We start from the raw sequence: 13,336 nt of genomic DNA, 5'->3' as shown, positions 1-13,336 counted from the left end.
TTCATACAAAATGCTTTTCCAGACAGCACTTACTAACATATAAATTAGAATCCAGAGCCTGAAAGGAAAAGCAAAATCTATATAAGATAAAATCACAAGGACTGGTAGATAAAGATCATGATTTTGATAATGCCCTATTCAATTCTCGAATTGAATATACTCGAATAATGAAACACTGCAACTATGAAACAACTCTAAAGTCTTGCTGCTGATAAAGCCTTTAATGACTTTGCTTTTACTCTGTATTTATTGAGCAAGAACTTTTTCAAAAGAAGTTCCTTCTAACAGGAATTTTGTTCCAGCTATGTCTACCTTTAAAAAAAAAAGTGACTTAAAAGATAAGAGTATACATACATAAAAAATGCATTTACATTAGTGCCTAAACAGTTAGTCAAAGAAATGTAGCTTCTTGTCATTTTCTCAGCTGACAACAAAAGTTTGATTAACACAGTGTCTCTTCCTCCATTTTTTTCCAACATTGAGAAAGACATAATGTTTGTTTTATTTTGCGAGGTTTCGATTGATTAAAAATTTCACAAGATGGCATGAGAAGCGGTGATTCATCTATTCCAGTCTCTGTATGCAGTGCAAGGAGAGGTAAATAGAAAGGACATTAATAGGTCATTTTCTTTGTTTTCTGGAGCAGATCAACAGAGCTTGAGGCAGGGAGGTAGGAGCAAAGGAGATATACTAGGAAAAAATTCCATCTAGATCCTTATATAGTAACTCAGCAATTGCACTTTGCAAACAAAATGTTTCCCGGTTCCTCCTCCACGGTGTTATCAGTCTGCACCATAGGCTACTAGAGAGTGCACAGCTAGTGGATTATGTTCTGTTACGGTCACTACAAATGAAATACTTACCTGTTGCACATATTTGTGCCCCTGGAGCAGAGAGAACACATTCTTATTTTTAATATACTGTATTTTACCAGTTTGCCATTCACTCTCTTGTTTCTCAGGATCAAGAAGAAAGCAAGAATGTGTGCAATCAGTTCCAAATAAATAAACCTAAATGTACATGTTCATATATAGATACCTACATGAAAGTTAGGTTGCTACATCCTCATTACAGCTATGGAGATCTACAGCTCCATTCCACTCCCCATAAACAGGCATCTCTTGCTGAATGCTGAAGGGCATACCATCTGGCTACAGCTGCTTCTTCAGGATGACTTAGATCTCATGTAGATAGGTAAAACCTAATAACTTCAAGCTGTGCAAAGATGATACTCACTCTTCAAAGAACATTCATACAAAGATTTTATAAGATACTATATTTTTGGAATACTTGAATAACTATTACCCAATTCTGCCTATTTGTAAAACATGCCCAGAATATTTTGAAACTGTGGTGTCTAAATGAAAACCCAGATATTAAATGTCTTAGAATTATGATTTATGCCAGAAAAAAGTATCACTGCATGAAGAGAAAAAAAAAAAAAAAAGGAAGAGGTATTCATTTCAAAATAATCTTTACTAGATAGTTATGTCATGGCTGAAAATAAATTTGTTTTCAAAGTGCATATTTCTCCAAATTAAAATACTGAGCCTAGCTTTCCCACAACTAGACAAAACAAAACACCATCAAATACCTTCAAAAAGTTTATCTTCATTATTTTTTAGCAGTAGTTTCAATTATTATATTCATTCCTAAGCTAGCTGTAGGAATGATAGAACAAACAATTAGAACAATTAATAAAAACATTGATTAACATTTTATTCATTTTTATTAAAAAGTATTCAATGGCTTTCATCCCATTACTTTGGCCACACAATATGCTATGTTTTCTAATGTATATTTAAGATATATTTTAACAATTATATGTATACTTTAACAATTTAGATGAATTTTTCAAAAATAAGATATTAAATCTACAAAATACTGCAGCTCAATGCTGGCAAAAAGTTTAGCTGTAAGCTAGCAATGTGGTAGCAATGGTAATGAGAGGACGGTTGGGCTAAATGATCTTGTAGGTCCTTTCCAACCTTGTGATTCTATGATTCTAGGCAATCATAAATAAAAATTCCAGACATATTGACTCTTGTATTCAAGCCATTTCCAACGACAGGAAGTCATTGTGCTTTACGGATTCTCCCACAGCACAAAACAAGCCTGAAAGGGGTACAACTTCCTGTGGAAGATTCATCTCAATCAGTATTAGGGGCAAAGTCAATTTATTTAAATATCAACATTTATCATCATATTATTACTATTCCTTCTTCTGGTGTTTCTACAGAAGGGCAGAGGTCTCTTCAGGTGTCGTGTCACACCTGCCAGCCCAATGGTGAAGTCATGGTCATCTCAAATAGCCTCAAACACACAGATTCTGCTCTGGAAACTGATTCTTACCTTCATTATTTACAGTATAAGAATAAGGCACAGTTACGAAGGTAACTGTGATTTCTCTGACTTATTTTAGACTGTTGCAATAGGTCGAGAAAAGTCATACCCTTTTCTAACATGGTTAAAAACTAATTTAGATGTCATTTCCCTTTTAATTGCCTTCTCAGCTTGATTTATGACTATTCTTATGGTACTGCACATTGTGATCTATAAAACTTACCTTACTGTATTGATCAGTTCTTTCTCCCTTCTTTGTAGTCTTCTAGTTATTCTTAAATTCCTTTTTAAGCTGATGACTCAGACAATTGAGTTTAAAATCCTTTTTGACACATTTTTAAACATCTTTATTTTTGAAAGTAAAATTTTCAATTATACTTTGTTCCTTCTAACAAAAACAAAAACAAACAAACAAACAAACAAAAAAAAAACAAAAAAAAAAAAACCACCACTCAGACACTTCTGTGTTATCCCTTACTACAAATGAATTTGGTTGACTACTGATGTAAGGAACCACTGTCAGAGGGCATGTTGAAATTCCAAAAGCTAATAATTTCATATACACTGGTAATTATAAATAATGATTAGTCTCAGCAACAGAGCCATTTTTTCAGTACTTTGGTGTTATTTCCAGCAGAAATATAATTTATGAGAAAATATTCACAGACTCAGAATAGGAAATAGCTTGAGGCTCAGAACAGTCTCTTGAAAAGGAGAATTATTTAAATACTTTACCAGGTGGACATGGTAATAAGTGATTTACTAGATTTTCTAGCATCCTCTCATTTCAGAAAGCCAACATTAAAGGAAAAAAGTGAAATAGCTACTGATATTGGAAGATAAGATATTGACTGAGATAACTTACAGTAGATGTACCCATTTAAGCATGAGCATGCCCACACTGTATAGTGCTCCCTGCATAATACTTTAATGAAAAATTGATGTGAAGTCAGTCCTTATCAATTATTTTATTTTTACAGTAGTTGCTTCATTTATACTTGCTACAAACCAATATTTCAAATAAGATGTGAAACTTCCTAAGAAGTAACTATAAACACTTCTGAGAAACCTCTACAGCCTTCAGTTCAGACAAGTGAGTAACTCAAGGATTTGTCTGTCATCTCCTGAAACTACTTTATATGTACTTTTCAAGGCAAAGGAGAGATTCTGACATTTGTTATATTAATGAAAGCATGAAATTTTCTTCCCAAAATAGATCTGTGACAGACTAACTTTAATCTGATACAGAATCCTATCTGATACACAGTAAAGATGATTTTCAAAGGGAATTTTTGAAAACAAAATTCCAGCTCTTGAAAGCCTCAATCCAAAAGAAGTATGAAGTCCCTTCAATTTCAGTTATCAACGAAGACTGTTAGGTTTGAACAGGAACAAAAGAAATGCAGATAAACCATTGATTTCTGATCCCAGTATCAGTCCAAATACTGGTGTATAAGTGAATGTTTAGACAAGTAAATTAAGCATGCTTCTAGTACTGAGGTCAGCTGGATGAGCTGTTAAAGTCTCAGGCCAAAAATAGGATAGATGAATGAAAACTATCTACTGGGAATAAATTGTGGTCCATGCTAACTCCCAAATTGTGCCTGGAAATTGTGCAGGAAGACCTTAATTATCTGGAGCCAAGACCATTCCAAGGACTGCTGTAACAATGTCAGGCACAGCTAATGGAGATCCACTGCCCATGCATGTCTCCCAGCACTATTTATTATACAATTCTTAGATCTGACAATACTATATACAAGGTTGTCTCCTGAAAGTCATCTGTCATTATTAGCTCTATAATCAGCTTCAGACCTGAAAGCTAACAATAGCAGATGTAGCAATTTGGACTTTAACATGAAGTCATACATGCAGGAGATAAACTAAAAAGCATAACATGTTGTACATTCTCTGTGAGGCTGTTGATTGATTTGGAATAGAGTGAAATCTTTTATTTGTCCTCTGTCTTAAAGTACCCTGTAACTGAGTTACAGTAAAGCAGAGAACATGATACAGTATACAGCTGTCAGTGGATGTTGAGAAGCAGGCTGTCTTGTTTTCTGCTTAAATATATTCTGGGTTCACAATCAGCAAAACAGTACATCAACTAGAAGTTGTTCTTAATTTCCAGAGCCACAAGAGATATATGACAGATGGAACTCTTCCAGCTTCTTACATTAGAATCTTTAAAGATTGAGTCCCAGGAGAATATAAATGCTGACATGGAATGTGATGAACGTTGCATTTCACTGTATTATTGCTATTTCACAGGAATATTTTGGTTTTAAAAAATAATGCTTCATATATATAGCAATGATGCTCTGTGTGTTCGCTTAGGCCACACCAAATAAGAGAAACCTTTCATCTTCTAGAAATGACACCACCCCAGATTTCAGTGGAGAACGACAGGTTCCTCTTGTAACGGTGACATTTAAGGTTAAGCCTGTCATCAGCTTGAGAAATACCAGGAGACTGGATTAAGTGGCTTCTGAAAAAAAGTGGTATTAGAAATGAGATGTACAGAGTAAAGGATTGTGTCAGAGTAGGATGACTTGGGACCAGGCACTTGCTATTGCAAACCCATGTAAGTGTTAAAGACAGAAGCATTCAGAACTCACTTCTTCACAGCTAAAACTGAAGATAATTTCACTAAGTACTGCTCTCATGATATAAAAGAACACCACAAGCACACAGAAATACTATTAGACATTAGTATAATTCTAGTACATAATATATTTGTTCATCTTTCCAGTTTTACTCAAACTAGAAATTCCTTGAACAGAAACCGACTAACCAACCAGGTGGACAAACAAACAAAAAAAAGCCGAACACCATACTTGGCAGCAGTATGCAAAGATCCTCAGGAAAATAAGGAATTAAACCTGAATCCTGAACTATTTGCTCCTGCTCAGAGGGGAATATTGAAACAGAGCGTAGAAGAGAGGACTGTCTTCAATGGACTGGCACAAACTTGCTTTTTGAAATGATGGACCATGGATGATGGCAGCACAGCCTACATGTTCTAGACAGCCAGTTTGATGGGAGGACAGAGAAAGCAGTAATAGAGAGAGTCATCTTAATGAGTGGCTGTACCATTTGAGCTGATCTCCCTGTTTGGCAGGGGTTATTCTCGTGGGTAAATTTAAGGAATTACACAGAAATAATATTTAAGACAAAGTACTTCAGTGTCATCTGGCTACACAGAAGACCTTCTTCCAGCATTCTCAACAGTAGCGCTGACCTTGTGCTCTCTGAGTGTGATCCTGCAAAGTTCTTACAAGTGCAGTCAACATTTCCCAGAATATATGGGAAGGGGACTGTCTCCTGCTTAGGGAAAGGATAGACAATGTTAATGTAACTCTCCAAAGCATGGGAGAAAAAGCAAGTACACAATTTCTGCTGAGAAAAATGAGATGGCTTGGCAGCATGGCTCTGACTGTAAAAGTTGACTTGAGAGAAAGGGAGGCAGAATAGCTTGGGAAAGACAGGGCAGGGCTTTTTCTGAAGCACTTCTTGTGGGAGTTACGCTACAAGTGTCAGTGATGTTTCTGTGCTTCAGGATGCATTTACGCACAGATCTACATCTTCCCATGCTTCACATGAAGAAGTTCCAGGAACAATGAAGTTTGGCTAGAAATGGGAGGTTGTGGGAAGGCTGCCCAAATACATTTAGTAAAGAAATCCTAATAAACATACTCCAATGAGGGTCATTTTTCAGATGTACAAGCTATGCTATACTAAGTTGTGACACTTTCTATTGTTTAGAACTGATAGCACGCTGGTTGCAAAGAGATCTGTGTACAAATGTATGCATTCCCATAAGCATTTCATTACTGGCTATTGCTGTCAGAGTGGTATGTGTACTTTGCAAGGAGGCAAAAAATGAAGACTAGTTATGAGAAACTAGTCAGTCTTCAGAATTTTTTGGCCTGTGTCCACTCAGGCCATTAATGGTTTTGCCCTCTTCTTATTCAGAGGCATGTGAGGCAGTGCATTTTAATGTATTTAACTAAAAGATTTTATTAAAAAATAAAATTGGAAAAGCATCACCTAAGTTCAGCTACTAATAATATCACACTAATTCATGCAGAAAGAATTATAATGATGAATCAAAATCAAACTGAGATCAAAGCAAATCAATTATGTTTAATAGCAGGCAATGTTCCACAATCAAACCAGATTCCAAAAAATGTTATTACACAGCTTTAGGAAAGACCATTCTCCATTGGCTGTAAGCTCCAATAAAAGAATTTGATTGAAATGAATCAAATTCATAATTTGGTTATCTAGCTAGTTAAAACACCAAAGCAAAACCATTATCTGGACAAAAGTCTGACAAAGCTAGTCATAATTTATTTCTCAAGAACTTATATTATCATGTGGCAACTAACCCCTCTGCCCTTGCAGCAGTAAAGACTTCAAAGAAGAAAATAGAAAACCACAATTCTGTCAAATTCTATTTACCAGAAGTCATAAAATGACAGGTTCATGTCACTCAGGACCTTTAAATGTATAGCACAGAACAAGCCCTAATGAATACTGTGATGTACACAAGGCTGCTTGAATCCAAGGAAACATTCCTTTTCAGAAATTTGTCTGCATGGAGAAATTATGACTTATGCAGATGCACAAATCACAGAATCACAGAATGGTTGAGGTTGGAAGAGACCACCTGGGATCATCTAGTCCAAGCAAGGTCACCTACAGCATTTTACCCTAGATTGCATCCAGATGAGTTTTGAACATCTCCAGAGAAGGAGACTCCACAACCTCTCTGAGCAGCCTGTTCCACTGCTTTGTCACCCTCACAGTGAAAGTTTTTTTCTCATATGGAGATGGAACTTCCTATGTTTCAGTTTAAGTCCACTGACTCTTATCCTGTTGCTAGGCCTCACAGAAAACAGCGTGTACCCATCCTGTGGATGGATTCTCCCCCTCAAAATACTTGTACGCATTAATAAGGTCTCCTGTCAGTCTTCTCCAGGCTGAACAGGCCCAGCTCTCATCATAGAGATGCTCCAGCCCCTTAATCATCACAATTCAGGATTAAAAGTTTCCTGCTAAATGAGAATAGAAGTTAAAACAGAGAATAACAGTAAGAGAATTCTCATCATTAAATGGTGAAAACAGTTTTCCTGTGGATACCCTACCTCATACAGCCACGTCTAATATACTGCTCTGCAGATCTTCTATCAAGCAGTAATGACCTAAGCTTGAAAACTGACAGAATACTTTGGTACCTTGTAAGAAACTTATATTTTCTTTCTTGGATTAAAAATTCAGAAGATTTTAAGTCACCATATTATAACACTAAGCTTTTAAAAGCAGATTATCCAAAAATGCTAACAATAAATATAGCTACCAAACACACACTTATCATCTGCTCTCTGAAATACTATGTAAAGGCTTTTATCTTAAACAATGACTCCTCTCCCAAACACGTAATAATTCCAGTATATTTACAGGAAAATTATATTTGACAGAGATGGAAATAGGAAATCAATAATTGATGTAAAAAATTTTCTCTGTGGAAAATATGTCCTGTCACGATTTCCAATCAACAGAGGATTAATTATGTGCTCATTTGGGGCAGGCTTCCAATTATCTAGCTTATCAGCAATAATTCAAATTTATCCCTGGAATGAGGGAGTAGGCAACTTCATTTAAAAGCATCTGTGGTATGTTTCCTGCACCTAGAGCCAAAAAGGGGACAAGTTTATCAAAACACAAACTAGCCCATCTTAGAGCTGCAATCGTAATTCTCTATACGGGAATACTTGCTTGGCAAGGTAATCAGATAAAAGCTGGAGGGAACAGGGAGTGCTATGAATATTTCAGTAAAATGAAACTTGGTTACCAGGAACTCTTTGAAACATTATTTTAGCTGTCAAAAAGTTCAGAAGTTGTAGTAGAGCCACAGATGTAAAGACCAGCACAAATATCTCATATGAACTCCATCATCAGGCAGGTCAAGAAAAAATCAGCACTGCTTCCTGGGAAGCCTGAACTAGAAGAACCTGTGTCAGCAGGCCCAACCTCTTTATTGCATGCAGCTCCCTCAGACAATTTTTTTTTTTTAGAGCAAGTCAGATTTCCTGTTAGTAGTAACTGGGATCCCTAGGCTTGACCCAGCCTCTCCTCTGCTGTTCCTGTGAGCAGCGGGGAACAGAACATTATCTCTCTGATGGGACTGTTTTCTCAATTCTAAATCAAGTTCAGCTGTTGAAGATTGCTTTCAGGATTATCCTTTCTTCAGAATATTTGGAGAGAAAACCGTCTCTCTCTTAGACTTCATTTTGCCAGGCTGCACAAATTTAGTTTTATCTTTAGCCAATTTCTATTCACTGATATCACCTTAAATGCCTCATGGTGTTGCACAGCCACTTCCCTGGAAGGACACACACTCTTGTCAGCTCTTGTGTCAGACCCCAAATACCCTGGGTATTCAAAGGGTAATACATGTCTACAAGTAAGCTATCAAATTGAATTTTCAGTCTCCTTTCATGTTTGTTTATTTCTTTTGCAATACCACCTTCTCTGAATAACTTGAAGTGTGTGCATTACTTTAAGATACACTTCCATGCCTTCATAGACAATTACTTAAATATTTTCCTATTTCATGCTTAGATAATTTGTTTGGTAGAGTTCTAGAACAGCAGTTACCTTGTTCAAAGCTGTATCACAGTCATCATCTTCCATCAGCTGATAACTCATGTTCTCCTCAGCTGTCTTCAGTCAACAAGCTTTCAGTTTATGAAAAAAAAAGACCACAAAAAAAAACAAGCCACTAGGACCTTTTTTTCTTTTATAAGGCTTATGTTTGTATATTGCTCTGCTTGATAGATTAGTCTAAACTGTACTTTCCTTCCTGCATTAGTGAAATAACTGACCTCAGGAGAAAAACAAAAGAAACCTCATGAAGCAAGTATTTAATTCTGTTGTGATGTATACATAAATAAAAGATATATTTTTTCTTCCACTTGCATTAATCAGTTCCCAATCCAGTGCTTTAGTTTTAGTCAGTTTTCTCTTTACTTACATGCATAACATAGCTCTTGGATCTGTTAGTACTCAGTAAGTCTTTGACTCTATGACCTCTTGTAGTTATGAACGTCAAATGCTCCCTGTGAACCACATGAACTTTATTCTTGAAAAGTTCGTTCTAAATATACCTGTCATCATTTTCCTTTACTGAGCAACTGTTTTGTTCTTTGATTTATGAAATCTTCTTTTCTTCCATTTTGTCATTTTTGTCAGTGAGGCAAAACAGAGATCAGTCATCAAAAAGAGAAGTTTATAGTGTTTACAGTTTTCCAAGTCAATAAAGTGAATCTATCTCATTCTAGCAAATGTAAGGAATAAATACTATAGATATTAACTACATTAAGTGGTGCTGCACCTAGACCCACTCTACCTAAATTTAGACAGCGTTCTGGAGTTGTTAAGCTGAAACGTATTTATCTTGGAGTCCTTTTAAAATTATTGGAGAAAGACAATGAGAGTTGTGCTACAAACACGTCAGTTAAATCAGTTTGAATCTAGGCCTGAAGATGTGCACGTTAAGAAGTTTCTGAACCAAAGATGTTCAGAAAGTTCATTTTGTAAAGAAGAAATTTCAAATCTGACATGGTATTTGGTCAAAACCAAAGGAAGGTGGATGATAGAAGACATGTTCCTACCTTGATTAGGGATATCTCATGTTTCAAGGAATATGTAGGTGCCTGCCAGTATTGTACATCATGTAAAGTAATAATCTAACTCCAGGATCTGGGATGATCTGAGTTCAGGAAGAGTTCACTTTACAGGAAACCTATTCCTAATTCTAATTCCCTTCTAAATACGAATGAATGCTCATAGCAGAAGTGATGACCTACACCATAGGTGGTGGCACTCATTCTCTTTCAGATACAGTGCTAAAGCACCATTGGTAGACACTGGAAATCCCCTGCAAGATCCTGAAAGATCAAAGAAGCTTGCACATGTACAAGGGATATATATATCTATATATATGTACAATATAAATGAAATACTACCTACTTTTCCTCAAAATTAGCTTTCTAAGAAGAGAATCACAGAATCATAGAATCACAGAAACACCAAGGTTAGAAAAGACCTTCAGGATCATCTAGTCCAACCGTCTATCTACCACCAACATTCTCCCGTTAAACCATGTCCTTTAGTACATCTAAACATTTCTTGAACACGTCTGGGGAAGGTGACTTAACCACCTCCCTAGGCATTCCATTCCAGGATGACCTTAAAATGCAGATACATAATCATCATTCTGCAAGTGTATCCCATACTCTCTGTAGTCTGCTGCATGCTACCATTGCACAGTTACTAACTGAATGTAGGGATTTATTTCAAACAGAATTGCTAGTGATGGAGTTTCCATTTACAAATAACATAATTTTCTTCTAGAAATGAAATGGTACATGACACTGAGCATAAGCCACATAAACCAAAGGCAAAACTACTGATGAATCCAAAAAGGCTTTTAGAAATACTGCTATATATTTCTACTACAACATTGTCATGCTTTATCTTGAAAGCAGTTAGTTTCTCAAATCCATGCTTCTATTAAAATATCTCTGCAGAATACACCTGTTTAGAAATAGAATTTCCAGTCTAAAATTTCTTGTAGACACTTTTTCTTGTTCAAACATCTCCTTATAGAATAACTTTTCTAACTTCCCAACTGCATGATGCATTTTTATAAACAATAATATCTCTGACTCTGAGTTTCTGAGTCACTCTGGGATTCATTTTAAAGGAGAGATTAAAGTTATCATTAACAGAAATAGATAGATTACCTGAATTGTCTTTTTCCACTTAGGAAGGAATTCAGCTTTATCTCTGACTTCAGGAAATAAGGAGAAATTGAAATAATGCTATTTTGGTACTGAACTTCTGTAATAAACTTATTCCTGTAGACAAGGAACAAAGGAATATTACTAATACGAAAATAACAGTTCGATGCACTAAAAAGCCAATATCTTGTAAAAGTAATATATGCTAAGATGCAATCCATAGCGTTTCTTGTTTCATCTTCTCAGTTATTAAACTGCCATGATAATGTCAGATCAGGCCAATACTATGAATCATAAACCCATTTCAAAACACAGGCCTAAAAATTCATATCAGCACATTTTAAAATGATTTTTTAAAAATGACATTCTTCAGGTTTCGTTCAAGTCAATGCAGACTTTCAGAAAATTGTAAAATAAAGTCATAACACATCTGAAAGAGTTTACACAGATTTTTGGAACACAGGGAGATTAACACAAAGTAAGTTGGCTTCAGGTTCCAAGAAGACCCAAGCCAAGATGAATTTTAGTTGCCAGGAAAACTTGCAAAAGAGAGAAGCAAACCCATAGAGAAAATTGTCCATGAAGTTGATTAGAGAGGACGTCAGGACTTGATGAAAGAAAAGAAGTATCCAGGATAGGTATTCAGAGAAAAGAGCAAAGCACAAATGAAACTGCAAAGAAATGCTAAAAAATTAACAGCGACTGTCTTATGAATTCCATGCCCTTAGGGTGCATTATCTAAATAAAGAACACATTATTCTGACTTGACAGTAACATCTTCCCTGAAAGCAGAGCTAGCACATTTTATCTCAGCTACATGCACCCCAGCCATCACTTCCCTATCACCGAACTGCCTCCTGGTGTTCTCTGCAGGGATCTTCATCAGTCCCTCCTGTGCTTCCCCACATGGTACATGCAGCCAACTATGCTGAACACCGAACAGTGCTGAAGTGGGTTAGTGCACTGATGTTCTAACCAACAATGGTGTTTTCTATTTGAGGAAATCTAAAATTATGTAATGATTTTTTTTTCCGTTGAGAGCTACAGTTCCAGATGTGCTCTTGAGAAATGATCATTTTTAACCTGCCATCATCCACTATAAAAACAGTTTATATGTTTTACCAGGGTTCTGTGGGAAAAAGTGGGCAATTATCTTTAAAGCAGCCAATTTAAAGTGAGGGCTGGTGAATGAAAAGATGATTCCCTTTGGGAAGGATTAAGAATCAAAAAATTCAAAGTAATATTGTTTTACTGCAGGAAAAAAATGTAAGGCCATCAGATGCCGAGGATAGCATAGAATAATAGAATAATAGAATTATAGAATCGCAAGGTTGGAAACGACTTGCAAGATCATCTAGACCAACCGCCCTCCCATTACCATTGCTACAAGCTACTAAACCATATCTCGTAGCTCCTCATTCAGATGCCTCTTGAACACTGCCAGGGACGGTGAATCCACCACCTCCCTGGGCAACCATTCCAGTGCCTGACCACTCTCTGAGAGAAAAAATTCTTCCTCATGTCTAACCTAAACCTCCTCTGGTACAACTTGCCGCCATTTCCTCAGGTCCTGTTTGTTGCCTGGGAGAAGAAATCAAACCCCTCTTCATCACAACCTCCCTTCAGGCAGTTGTAGAGTGCAATAAGATTTCCTCTGAGCCTTCTCTTCTCCAGACTAAGCAATCCCAACTCCCTCAGTCGCTCATAAGACTTGTGCTCCAGACCCCTCACCAGTTTTATTGCCCTTCCCTGGACACGTTCCAGGGTCTCAATTTCTTTCTTGTAGTGAGGGGCCCAAAACTGAACACAATACTTGAGGTGCGACCTCACCAGATTTGAGTACAGATCACCTCCCTGCTTCTGCTGGCCACACTATTTCTAATGCAAGCCAGGATGCCATTGGCCTTCTTGGCCACCCGGGCACACTGTCAGCTCATGTTCAGCCAAGTATCAGCCAATACCCCCATGTCCCCTTCCTCTTCACAGTCATCCAGCTGCTCATACCCAAGCCTGTAGTGCTGCATGGAGTTACTGTGGCCAAAGTGCAGGACCCAGTACTTGGGCTTCTTAAACCTCATCTCATTCACCTCAGCCCAGCAATCCACCTTATCTAGATCCCTCTGAAGTGCCTCCCTACCCTTAGGAAGATCGACACTACCTCCCAACTTGGTGTCATCTGCAAA

At 36.9% G+C, this 13,336-nt stretch overlaps 1 protein-coding gene across 2 annotated transcripts in view; it reads right to left on the bottom strand.

The window, feature by feature from the left end:
* LOC104917567 (short transient receptor potential channel 4) overlaps positions 1-13,336 on the bottom strand; it is a 78,264-nt gene that overhangs the window by 28,489 nt on the left and 36,439 nt on the right. The window contains exons 1-2 of one of the 2 annotated variants that reach the window (XM_031552060.1): positions 11,157-11,267; positions 9,007-9,086 (exon numbers count right to left, since the gene is read on the bottom strand). The exons of the other annotated variant lie outside the window; for it this stretch is intronic. The gene's annotated coding sequence lies outside the window, so the exon portion shown is untranslated. Of the gene's footprint in view, positions 1-9,006; positions 9,087-11,156; positions 11,268-13,336 lie in introns of those variants that run through there. 2 annotated transcript variants of the gene reach the window in all.

This window comes from Meleagris gallopavo, chromosome 1, assembly GCF_000146605.3.
Source record: "Meleagris gallopavo isolate NT-WF06-2002-E0010 breed Aviagen turkey brand Nicholas breeding stock chromosome 1, Turkey_5.1, whole genome shotgun sequence".
NCBI classification, from domain to species: domain Eukaryota; kingdom Metazoa; phylum Chordata; class Aves; order Galliformes; family Phasianidae; genus Meleagris; species Meleagris gallopavo.
This window is presented reverse-complemented; position numbering and strand designations above follow the sequence as displayed.